This window comes from Xenopus tropicalis, chromosome 1 (genome assembly GCF_000004195.4).
Source record: "Xenopus tropicalis strain Nigerian chromosome 1, UCB_Xtro_10.0, whole genome shotgun sequence".
Classification (NCBI taxonomy): Eukaryota; Metazoa; Chordata; class Amphibia; order Anura; family Pipidae; genus Xenopus; species Xenopus tropicalis.
Genome location: NC_030677.2, coordinates 41943610 through 41957845, shown reverse-complemented (window position 1 = coordinate 41957845; position 14236 = coordinate 41943610).

Here is a 14236-nt window from a genome sequence, read left to right as displayed (position 1 = left end):
TTGGTAAATGTATTTTTTAGCAACATTGCGACCTGCAGAAGCACTTGACAAACTATAAAAAAATGCATACTCATATAACAGATGTTGGAATAGTAACTACTGAACTCACACATGCATTCTTACCTAGGCCTCGTGCTGGGCTGCTACTCAAGAATTCCTGAATACCTCCGTAAAATCCACTTGGCCTATAACAACCATTTAATATGGAGCTGATCCAAAATACAGGTATGGGACTCATTTTCCAGAATGCTCAGGACCTGGGGTTTTCCAGATAAGGGGTCTTTCCATAATTCGGATCTCCTACCTTAAGTCTACAAAAAAAAATGATTTATTTTATTTTCATTATTTTAATTATTTATTAAACCCAATAGGATTGTTTTGGCTCCAATAAGGATTATTTATATCTTAGTTGGGATCAAGTTCAAGGCACTGTTTTATTATTACAGAGAAAAAGAAAATAATTTATAAAAATGTGAATTATTTCATTAAAATGGAGTCTATGGGAGATGGCCTTTCTGGATAATAGGTTTCCGGATTATGGGTCAGATACTTGTAATAAGCAAGACAGTTTCACAACAAATTCTTGAAACTGTGGGAAAAACTGTAAAACAAATGTTAATAATGCCATTGTTGTTTTCCACCACATTATTTTCAGCACAAAAAACCAAAAAAATTTTCTAAAGAAAACCTTGGAGAAATGCTAATAATGCCAATTACATTTAAAAAAAAATAAAATAGCATTTTTTTAGTTTTAGAATAAAGTCACATGGTTCAGGTTGGGTTGCAATCCTGATGTCACCTGATAATGCTCTTCAGTGACATCATTGCCCACAAAAGAAACATCTTGTCAATTAATTTTTGAATGAAAGTCAGGCACAGTTAGTAAATAAGTGCCTTGAGCCCAAGCACAGTAGTAATAACCAGTAGTAATTATTTATTTAAGTAATTATTACATGTAAAAACATTTAGCAGAACCTAAAAAGTTCTAACACCCAGTGAAACATGTCTATCAGTTATTGTGCCAGGGCTGTGAATATTACTGTTAGTTTTCACATCAATGATTTCATAGTGCCAACTATGTGTTAATCTGTTGTTTATTATTAAAGAAAATGGCCCCACGTAAGTGAACTGTGTGCTGTGACCCCTGGATAGAAAATTAATTGCTGTAACATTTACAATGATATTCTGACTGTGTGCTCTTTAAATATAGCAATTAAAAGCAATATTGAAAATCTGTTAAGGCAGCCTGTTAGTTTGCATGGCATTATGTGCTATGATGGTAATTATTCTATGTCACTCCAATAATTACATTTGGAATTTGATGCCTTAATTATTTAATGATAATGGCTCAACATTGTGAAATGTAAAGTGCAAACAGAAAACCAAGGCAAGTATTACAAAAAATAGTAGTAAAAATAGTCAATTCTGTGATATGATTTTATATTTTTTATATTCATTTAGTGATTATCTTAAATACTGTGTTTGCTGACCTAATGCTTGAGCAACTTCCCTTCATATTATATAGCCACATTTACTAAAGTCAAATTAAGCACAAAATGTTTAGTCTTAAGCCAAATCATTTCAATTGTATTCAACAATAAACAATTAATAGTAATAAACAATTGAATGTAAGTCAAAACAGTAACATTAAAACTGAGATCTTAATGCCGAATATAAATTAGGAAGGTGGGGATTTTATGGGAATCATTGGACTCCTAATGTATTCTTCTAATATAATAGCTTTTAATTACCTTTTTCTATAGATGCCACGGCAAAAAGACATGATTACTATCCATGCATTTTATTGTTGCTGAAATGCCAATAAGCTATACCAATAAGAAGCAGAGCATGCATTATGTGATTTAATTTGAATCCTGACTAAAGGATACATAATGGCATGATAATAGTCAGGGCAGACAGTTGACCATTTATGCTTGGCTAGGTAATGCATTATGACATTATAATTATGAAATATTGGATTAGGTGTTGACATGGAAACAGCATGACATGGAAACAGCATGACTGGGCAATGCATTCTAATACTTTCATGTGCACATTGTAACATTTACTATAAAGTACTAGTGCTCACAGTGTTCAAAAGTTTCTCCAAGCCGACACAAATTCCTCTTGGGCCAAACAGACACGTTCCTCATGGGGCACAAACATTTTATTAGCTGAGGGCAAGGAAAACCCCATGAGCTTTCAGCCTCAACACTTGTCAAGTGTACATGTACATATGGTAGACACTTGTAAAGTTATTATAAACTAGCAATATATAATTTAATGGTGCTCCCAGTTAGTGGATCCGTTATGGCATTATAACCACCAGGGCATCTTAGTGGTCAGGGTAAAAAGTTGTTCAGTTATGTCATCCTGGAAATGCATTATGATATCATCAAAAAACATCAGAATATTCAGGGTACACATTAATTGGTCTGATATGCCTGGATGAACAATTCATTATGGTAGCCATGAGTGTTTTATTTCTTATTATCACTGCAGTATATGAGACAATTATATGTATGAAATACATTATTGCTTATTGCAAATGGCATGTGTGGTGTACTTTAGCTACTCTGCTTTACGCATATTTAGAAATATGCCCCTAGATATATTGCTATATCTGTCTAGGCAACACCTTTCCGATATGATAAGAGGTAGAGTGTGTTATAGAGAATGACAGTAAAGGTGGCTGTACACGTTCAGATTTTAGTCTTCTTCTGCCGAACGTTTGGATATCGGTTGCACGTTTAAATGCAACGATCTGATACTAACATTGTTGGAAATTGTAAAATTGTAGGATAAAGCTCTTGAAATTCAAATCGGAGGATTTTCTGAACATGAAATAGTTGGCAGACTCCAATTATACAAAGTGACTTCCATTGCAGTTCTCCCAAGGATATGGAACAATGCACAATACATGCACAGATTTTATCGTTGTCCGACTGAAATTTTCTAACCTGGGTGATCACAAATTATCATGACAATAATTCAGATATTATGTACAGAACTAGGTTTCATATGATTTTATCGGTATGTGTATGGCCAGCTTAAGGGGATAAAGTAGGAAATGGAATTTAGTTTGCTACTTGTCTAGTAGACCATAGCAGCCTATCAGGGGATATCATTCACTGGTCAGCTGTTTAAAAAACAAACATCTGATTGGTTGCTTTGGGTGACTAGATAACTTTTTACTACATTAGCCCAAACGGTATGGTATGATTGGGCAGGCAGTGCATCATGCTATGATTTTAAACAGGGTAGACAGTTATAACAAGAGGCAAAATATGAAGTATAAAATTATGTATTATGACATCATAATTGTAAAGGCTTACTTGAATTCTTTTAACACTATAGCTGACTAGGCAATGCATTATGACATAAAAGGTCGAGCCGGCAACTCATTATAAAAAAGCACAAAATATTAAAAATCAGCTGCTGTTTAAGGCAAATAAAGTGCAAAAATTGTGTGGTACTAAAGGGGTTAAACACAAGGTTAAACCAGCAGTATATACTGTAATGACTTATGGAACTTTGCATATATGGAATGGAGTTGTGGCTGGCTTCCTAAGCTAGTTGCTAGTAAGCAGTTGTTTTAAGGACATCCATTTTCTCTAGCCTTTGAATTGTCAAGAAATAGGGCAACACTTTACTTTTTAATTTAATCATATAATTTGCAGAAAGATGTTACACGCACTGTTTCAATTAAATCCTTCTTGCAATATGTTCATGGAAACATTCGAATCCAGCACATGCATATATCGTACATTACTATATACATTATAGACTATGTTGATAAAATAATAATGGTAAGTGCAATTTAAATATGGATGACAAAGTGCAAAAAACATGATATGGCTACTCCATTTTAAATGTGGTACAAAGGTTTAGAGTCACAAGCAGTGAAGATGGAACTAAATAGGAAAGGCTATAGATACTAACAGAATCATAAATCAGCTCAATAGCCAAGGGACACAGATAAAAGGAATCTTACATGATATTAGGAAATTCTATTTAAGATAAGATACTTAACAGCTCTGCCTAGAAGAGACCTCATTTAGCAGACAGGTCCTGCTGCAAGTATCTATTTCCCAAAAAAAAAAATGAACAACAGTTATATATTGTGTATATGTGTGTGTATATACATATAACCAGCACTCACATCATTTGTTAAAAAAACACATAAAATGTATTAATATTCTTTTTGAAAAAGTTTCGGTCTTACGCTATAAACAGAACCAAGTAAACGGAATCAATATGGCTCACATCACATACTCCAGACATATTAATACCGCAGTGTGTTTGAGTGCCAAAACAATGTCACTGTGACGTCATAGTCTCCCAAAGTGAGAAAGTAGAGTGTAAAATGACACAAGTACCGGTAGTAAAAAAAGTTGAACATAATGTGCAGGTGTTTGGAAATAACAAAAATATACATGTATCCTTAGGCTGATGCCACACGTGGCGTTTTTCCGCTGCGTATTTTCTAATTCTCTCGGTGGCTGAAAAACGCCTGATATCATCATCCATAGAAGTAGCTTGAAAAGACATGAAGCAAACCACACAATGCGGAAATACGCTATAAAACGCCTTAGCACGGATTTTTCAAGCGTAGGCCGAAATACGCCAGTACTTGCAAAGCAAGCTATTCCTAAGTATACGCAAAGGCAGCTGCCAGACCTAGCGGAAATATGCGGCATTTTTTGCTATTTCGCACTATTAGGACCATGGCAACGGAATTTGCTTACGTCACCAGTACTAGGCTGAAAAACGCCATGTGTGGCTTGTGCGGCGGTTTTAGGCCGAGAAAATACACAGCGGAAAAACGCCACGTGTGGCATCAGCCTTGGATCAAACTTTAAAAACTTAGTAAAAAACCTGAATATTCTGATATGATTTGCAACAGGAGCTGTAGTAGACAAGAGAGCACTGTAGAATCACTTAAACAACATACGGGATAATCATGTTGAGAGCACAGAAGGTTCCTCCCAGTAAGGCTAATGTCACATGGGGCGATAAGCCGCTCGCAATAAATCTCTGCCACTGTGGGCAAATAATCACACATAAAAATTGATAAACACTTATTGAACTTTAGCTGTGATTCCCCACTGAAGGGTAAGTATACCTATTGCTGCATGGAAAAGGCTCAAAATACAAGATGGTCATCCACGGTGGTAAGCACCCTTAACAGAAAAGCTTGCCTAGGAGAACTGTATCTCCGGCCATAAACAGTCGCCACAAGTAGAGTGCTTTTGACAGGATAAGGGCAGACAGAACAACCTCACCATGTTATGCAGAATATAAAACCAACAAACTCCCGTATAAACAATCAATGCAGCTCAACCATCGTGTCTAGATACAGGTACTTGTCACATCATCAGGGTTCAGAGGAAACAAGTGAGTGGCAAGTGAAGTCCTTTTTGTGCCACTGTCTGTAACCTCTATAACCTGTGGATCCACTATGATTCACATTGCAATAACAGCTTATGCCGATCACTGCCCCTCCTGGGAACTGGAACAAAATTGATAGCTATGCAACGCAGGGAAGGTACAGAGTGTCGAGCAATTGGTTGTTCACTTTGAGAAGATTTTGGAGACAATGTAGATTTGCTTAGAATGGCTAACTATAGGAAAGTCTTGTTTGGGATAGATTGATTTATTTGCATTTTCCAAACACAGTAACAGTTGTGTGAAAACATTTGCATGTTTGATGTGCTGTATCCCTTTAGGCATAATTATTACTTTGTGCCAAAATGTAGAATACAGAAACATGCAGCCAGGGTGTGTTTTATCCACTGCTGTTAAAGTGTCTGACAGTGTCTTAGCAAGGCATTGTGTACCCTGCACCCCAGAGCTGCACACAGCATCCACTCATTCAAGTAAGCCATGTAAGGAGTCTCTACATCTATAAAAATGATCCCAAGGTCCTTTAAAATAACATTTGCATGTTGAATTAATTGACCATGTTGCTTGTCAAAGTCTAGGTTAGATGCAGGGGATGGAGTGATGTATGGATTTGTTTCCATAAGGCTCTCAATTACGGGGTGGCCATCTCTCATAGACTCCATTTTAATAAAAAAATAATTTCCTTTTTCCTTGTTGTAATAAAACAGTACCTTGTACTTTATCCCAACTACGACAGAATTAATCCTTATTTTTCTGGCAAACCAATCCTAATGGGTTTAATTAATGTCCACATAATTCTTTAGTAGACTTAAAGTATGGAGACCCCTTATCCAGAAGACCACAAATCCCAAGCATTTTGGATAACAGGTCCCATTTCTGTGCTTTAAAAACAATTAGCCTCTCTACCCACATCCAATGCTGCCAGAAACTCACAGAAAGACTATGATGCAATTTTATTAATTTATCAATATTTGGTTTTGTCATTTTTTTTTCTACATTTTTTAAAATGTGAATAAACCCAAATTTTGCCAAACTATAAAGCTTGCATATTTATTAAAAAAAAGGAATTTAAAAAAACTTGTTTGAATGAAACTGTGAAAAAACCTCAAATGCATTGAATTCGTATTTTGCTCATCAAATCTCGAACTACAAAAAAATCGCTTAAATTTTGCCTTGGACAAATCCCATTGACTTCTACATGAACTTGCAAGATTTTAGATGGGAATTTTACATTCGAGCAAATTCATGAGCTTTAGCACAAAAACATTTGAATTGTTAATAAACGTTCATAAATTAGCCCCTTACAGTAACTTAGCATATGTGTGGCCCACCCTTAGGCATAACTATAGTACAAATCATATCCAGAGACTATAAAGTAACCTACATGCTGCACACTGGATGCATTTATAACATACAAATAACAGTCTATTCCTATTGCACACATGTTAAAGGGTCTTATGCAATTCCCAGCACCTCAACCTCTGATCTTTGCATCCCTTTATTTTTACATGTTCAATATAAAGCTTGTTTGTGTTAATTAAACACTGTACCCTTCATGTATGAATTGTAGGCAGGATGCATGCATAAACACAGCTATAACAAATATTCTGGTACAAGTCACATTGTTAAGTTTTGGGCAACAAGCAAATTTGAGCTTCCAATATCTATACATATCTATAGCCAGGTCATTTAGAAAAAGGCTTCTACATTGGAAACCTCTCTAATCTCATACAACAACAAGGTTTAGATGTTATCAATAGTGATGAGTGAATCGTCCCATTTCGCTATGGTGAAAAATTTGCAAAACAGCAGGAAAATTTGTAAAACATGTTTATCATGCGTCTTTTCTGTCGTCTTGCGTCTTTCTATGTGTTTTTGCAGCGCCCATGCCCAATTTGATGAGACTGTGAGTTTTATTGACACAGCAAATTTCCGGCGAAGTTTTGTGAAACAATTCACCAATGGCGAAATGCGGAAATTCACTGCGAATCCATGCCTGCTGAAAAAATACGCTCATCACTAGTTATCAATGGATAACAACACAGTCATTTGTTCTACAGACACGAATGGATCTATAGTTCCCTCTATGCCATTGACCATAATACACTCCAGTTACTCAATACTGACTATACAAATTCTCACGTTCTATAAAATGCTCCCTGATACTCCTGGCTGACTCGCTATATATGCAATGGGCTCTCTATCTCTCTATCAACCTTATCATGTTTTATTGATTATATTTTTAGCCCTTTGTGAAATTGATGCCCTCATTTATACAGTACAAGACTGGTGTGCATTATACACCAGGGTGGAAGTTTTTGTTTTTGAAATTTTACATCCTAATTTTCTTTCTCCAGCTTCCAATACTGTAACCAAATAAATCACCAACACCTACTGAATTGTTGAAAAAAGTGTACAATTATTATAATCTGCCATAGACTGTTAGACCCGGGAAGTTCATGTTTTTAAGATCTTTACAGAAGAAACACAGCTGGATCAACAGATAGCACAGGTGGATCTGTCAGAACCGCTCATCATCCATTTGTTGCACCTGTTCTCCTGTGAGGATATCTCACATATCTGTCCAACTGTTGCTCCTTAAGACACTTTAATACACATCATTTGTTTCATACTCATCTGTTCTTAGTTAGAAAACAGACTGGTGATGGGCTGGCATTTTCCATGGTCTGTAGGAAATACAGAAAACCCGCTCACTTGCCTTTAATAAAGATTCCTTTTGAAATAAAACAAACATATGTCCTAAAAAAAATGCACCATATTATAGAACTTACCTATAAAGTGTCCCCGTAGCTCATCTCCATGGACTTCTATTGATTGAAAGCACTTTATGCAGAGACAAAATAACTTTGTACCAAGTATAGACTAGTATAGAATACCAACTATAGACTAGTATAGAATTCAGAACATTCCCTTTGCTGCTAGAAGACAAAGACACTGAGCAGTGTAAAACTCATTGAGCAGTAAAGCACTAGTGGGGTTATGTACTAAAAGACACCAAGGGGCACATTTACTAACCCACGAACGGGCCGAATGCGTCCGATTGCGTTTTTTTCGTAATGATCGGTAATTTTGCGATTTTTTCGTATTTTTTGCGATTTTTTCCGGCGTCTTTACGATTTTTGCGTAAAAACGCAAGTTTTTCGTAGCCATTACGAAAGTTGCGCAAAGTCGCGATTTTTTCGTAGCGTTAAAACTTGCGCGAAACGTCGCGCCTTTTAAGTTTTAACACTACGAAAAAGGCGCGACTTTGCGCGCAAGTGTTAACGCTACGAAAAAATCACGACTTTGCGCAACTTTCGTAATGGCTACGAAAAACTCGCGTTTTTACGCAAAAATCGTAAAAAAATCGCAAAAAATACGAAAAAGTTGCAAAATGTTAGTTTCCAATCGGAATTTTTCCAATTCGGATTCGAAATCGTGTCTTAGTAAATCAGCCCCCAAGTTTGCCTCGGAACAGTAATCCCTAGCTACCAATCAGCAGGATAATTTAATGGTCACATGTTTAAAAATAAAAATCTTATTGCTTGCTATGGGTTACTGTTCCTGGGCAAACTCAGCGCCTTTAGCTTTAATGGGCTTCACTCTGACCTGATGAGCTTGGAAACCTTGTTATTAGTGATATTAGTGCTTGCTGTCTATAAAGGGCCCTATTCCATTTATACTGAAATACAGTAAGTTGTACTGTAACCAGGAAAAACTGCCCTTACTCAGAATGTGATGGGTCCCAGCACTGTGATGTACGGCCAGTTGATAATAATTTACATGCAAACATCTTCACAAATATGATTCATTTGCAAATCCGAATAAAGAAAAGTACAACTCTGATACATGCGTGGCAGCTCAGAGCTAGGCTGTTATTACAGTGAATGTTTGTTGGGGGAAAAAAGAACATTCTCTTTCTGATCTCTTACAGTTTAATAACATGTTTTCATCTGCAAAATTTCAATTCTGGCCTTTGGCGTCACTCATATAGGTATTTTGGAGATCATTATTTTGTGAAGAATTTTATCAACTGTCAAGCTTGGTAGCCAAGCCAAAGTCATAGCCTGACAAAGCTGACAAAGTAGGAGGACGTATAAACAGGTTGTTGATGCGATCTATCAGCAATATTAGAACACTGTGGTTTGAAATGCGTCAGAATAAAATCTGCCATACTATACAGAAATATTTGTATATAAATGGATTACCATTAACAATAGGAACTGTTATGAAAAGAAAGAAAAGGCTAATGCTTGTAATATACAATTTCTCAAAATAAAATGTGTTAGTTACTAAAAGGAATGTGCTGGTAACACATTAATATGAAGTACTTTTAGTCACATTATAGCACTATATTAATGTGCCTTATTTTTTCAGTGCAACTGAACTGCGGCAATTGGTGCAGGGTGCTGAGACCCTTAGAGCTACCGCCTGGTTCAGAAGTTCTGGTAGTTTCTGGGTTCCCAAGTGTCGATAGGTGCAGCAGCAGCCAATTTTGAAGGGGAGGACTGAGTGGGGCTGAGCCCAACTGTACAGAAGTGCAAGGAGCTCATTAGACACAAGTACCTTTCATAAAGTTTTATGCGTAAAAGCTCTTAGGTCTCCAAATGTATAGCCAGCTTTTTACTTCTCTCATAAAGTGGCATAAGGGTTCATTTACAGCCTCAACCTCAGGTGCAGTCCTGCTAAAATGGGTGCAGGTGTTGCATTAATCAAAGCTTTCAATAAGGTCCCTGCACCTAAACATGCTCTCTGAACTAGTGTGTATTGGTGCCATACCAACTCACTCACAAATTGTTTGTCTGAAATCAGATAAAGATTCATAAATCTGCCCTTGGTGCCATCTTTTACTATAATATAAACAGTAGCTCAAAATGTTTAGAATTTTTAAACCTGAATTTTCTCAAGGGATCTTTATGGTGTATGTTTTATTTCTAAATGACACTGTTTACATAGTAAATAATTCACTCTACCATTTAAAATTTTATTCAGTGTATTGTGCTTGAGTCTGAACTTTCAGAAGGAGCCAGAGCTACTACATATTGTTTCTCCTACTCCCATGTAACTGGAGGAGTCCCAAGCCGGACTTGGATTTCTTACTACTGAATGCTATTCTGATATCTAATGGGAGCTGCTATCTTGCTACCTTCCCATTGTTCTGCTGATTGGCTGCTGGGGGGGGGGGAGGGTAATATCACTACAACTTGCAGCTCAGCAGTAAAGTGTGGCTGAAGTTTATTAGAGCACAAGTCACATGGCTGTGGCATCCTGGGAAATGAAGAATCTGTGGGGTAGGAGAGTGTCGCTGTGGGATAACACATTGCACAGCTAGGGAGCTCTATCCCTAGTGATAGGGTTACTAGGGGAGAGGAAAATTCGAGGAGCAACGTGGTTGATTTGGAGTGTACCAGGAGATGAGGCTTGAAATGTTAAGTGGACCATTGGCTTCTACATAAACCAAAGCAAAAGTCTTACATTCAAGTTTTTTTTGCACTTAATACAAACATTCAAGTTTTTGAACCATAATTAGCTAAAAAAAATGGAAACCTGGAAAACTTTTTAATTCAAACATTGATAAATCACCCCCACAATGTTGGGGCAGGGCATGTGTGTGTGTGGGTGGGAATACAATGAGCTGTGCTGTCTCCAAGTTGAGTTTTAGAAAATGAGAAGACATCTAAGAGGATAGAGCTGGGAGGCAGTTGGACACTTGAGATGTGACAGAGGAGGAACAATCAAGGCAAGAGAGATAGATCTGGGCATCATCAGCTTGAAGATGGTATTGAAAGCCAAAGGAGCTGATGAGTTGACCAAGTGATTATTAAATAAACATAGAGATTATTATATAATATGTAGTGGCAAATAAAGCTCCATATTGCTGAATAAATAGACTTACAAATGGCAACATGGAAAAAAAAAAAATAAAGCACACACATCTATGTAGCCTGACATTCTAAATGTTGCGATTATGTATGTTATGTAATAAAAAACCTATAATGTATAATAATCACAAGTAGTATGATTTTCACACTTTATATGAACATATTATGAATCAAAATGTACACCATCTCTGTACTATACTTCACCGCAGTATGTGGTAAAAGCAGAATTACATTCACAGTATAACTTTAATTATATTAATCATTGTTATTACATTGCTGTTAGAGTTGTCAAGTGGTCAAAATAGCACATTCAACTTTTGAACTGTAACGCTGTTTAATAGGATTTATATCAGTCGTTTACAGCAGAACATTTTTATTCCCTGTGATCCTCAAGGATTGTAAATGATTATCCTGTTTTTCCTGCATGCTGTAAATACGGTTTAAAAAACTGTGCCATACCTTACAAAATAATCAGGTACAGAGGTAAAATACTATGTATCTGTTGCACTAAAAACTATCAGTTCATACTGTGACCCTGTCTGTTATGACAAATGGGATACTAAAATGACCTTGAGTGAATTAAAGGTACAAAGTTATTTTTATTTGCTCTGGCACAGACTAACCAGTGAGTTTACTGGGGGGAATGCCGGGGTCACTGTAGTGAGAAATGTTTTGGAATTACATAATTTTTATTGATGTGGTAAAATCAACCCACTTCAAAGTCAGACCCTTGGTTTAACTGCCCCCTTTAATGTAAGAAACCTATTTGCAGGGGGTACGGATAGGAGAGCTTCTGATTGGGGTGCTTAGTGTGGCCCAGTCATACAGCCTAGGTGACCCCACCTACAGAGCAGATAAGAAAAGGAAAAAGTTAGTTTTAGGGGCCCATTTACTTACTCACGAACTGGCCGAATGCGTCCGATTGCGTTTTTTTCGTAATGATCGGTATTTGGCGATTTTTTCGGAAAATTATCGCGACTTTTTCGTTGCCATCCGAATGTTGCGTAAAATATGGCGATTTTTTCGTAGCGTTAAAACTTGCGCGAAAAGTCGCGCCTTTTTCGTAGCCATTCCGAAAGTTGCGCAAAATGTTGCGATTTTTTCGTAGCGTTCGGATTCATTCAAGCTTCAGTATGGTGACTTTTCTTGGGCCAGGTTGGAGCTGCAGGGTGCCATTGAGTCCTATGGGAGGCTTCCAAAATCTTGCTAAGTCTGAAAGTTTCGCCCGCCGCTTACGAGCGCTCAATACGAAAAAGTCGCGACAAGATACGAGCGAATCGTAATGGCTACGAAAAACTCGCGTTTTTTCGCGAAAATCTTATTGGTAATGAAAAAGTCGCGACAATTTCCGAAAAGTCGTAAAGGCGCCGAAAAAAATCGCAAAAAAGACGCAAAATGTTCGTTTTCCAATCGGAATTTTTCCAATTCGGATTCGAATTCGTGTCTTAGTAAATCAGCCCCTTAGTCTCCTTTAGTATCTGTCTTGTTAGTTGATAGGATGGAACAAAGGGAGCCTGGGGGCTGGGAAATCAATGAATAAAGAGTAAGCAGTTATAGCTCCGCTAATGAGATATACATGGGTTTCCTTGGTTCCCATCAGTACAGAGACCCTAAATGAATCACTTGATAGGGCAGCATAAGAATCTCACTGGTGCAATGTGATATCATGAATGGTACTGGATAAACAAATATTGTGAGTAGTGATTTTAAATAAACTTTAACATAAACCAGCAGTACATTAGACTTGTGCCCAAAAGTGATTTATTTTCTCAAGCCCACTGCAGCATAATGATAATGTGTTATATTAGGAACCTCAGTCAGGCAACAAGGTGTTTTAATAGTGAATTACATGACATAATACCTGGTCTGAGTAAACTAAGGCCTTTTATTTAGAGCTAAGTTAACAAATTACTGTTATGAATCAACTGATTTTGAATTATCCTGAACTAATTCAGACTGATCACCTATGGAAGCACACAATGTCCATACCGGCCAATCCTGATAAGAATGTAAACATTGCTCATATCCTAATATGGGAATCTGACACCTATAAATATGAAATAATCATAAATTTAAATCAAATCAATCAAATTGGTCCATTTATGCACTCAGGATACCCCATTCACTTGCTGAAAAGTCCGCCCTTTAGTGTAGGAATTATGAAGATCGGTGCTCACACCCTATGGCACCCTGGGAATCAGTGTATCACTGTGCCTGGGATGGGGTCAATCTGAAGGCAGATTTATGCTGTTTATTTATAAGGAGAGGGACGCTGTTCAGAATCTTTAGATAAATTGGGCTAGGGACACAAATGTAGATACAGTAATAAATTTACACCACTTCTAGGTCCATCACACAAACTGGCTTCTTTCTGCTACTTGACACCACTGGAGTTAATACTGGGGGACATTACCACATATAGACAGGCTCCATTGGCTGCTAAAAACAAAACTTCTATTATATTAACCTCTATATTGTCTATTATTGTATATTTGTTACTCTGTCCTACTGTCATTGTCTGACAAGGGTAATATCACACATAACAGGAGGCTAGGAGCTTGTCATATTTCTAATAAATTAGTGGAACTATAAAGAATGCTTTATTATGTTAAACTGATTTGGAATTCCTAGACTCTTTAATACAAATATAGATTACTTTTCCAGCCTTGAGCTACAGTATGTGCGTAATGGTCTTCAAATAAGCCAATATTTTAAACCACTGGTATTAACATAAAAGCAATTATGTTGCACAAGCAGTTAAGCTTGTCAATTACAGGGACGATTTAATGTAAAAGATCATTTCTTATTTTAGAGTTTAAAAAAGAATATTTTTCTTGGCACTAAGATGCGGGGCTTTCGCATTGCAGTAAAAAAAAAATTATATTATTGGGATATTTTATTTTTAAGTTCCATATATATTCCCTGGCCAGCACCAATGGTATATTACT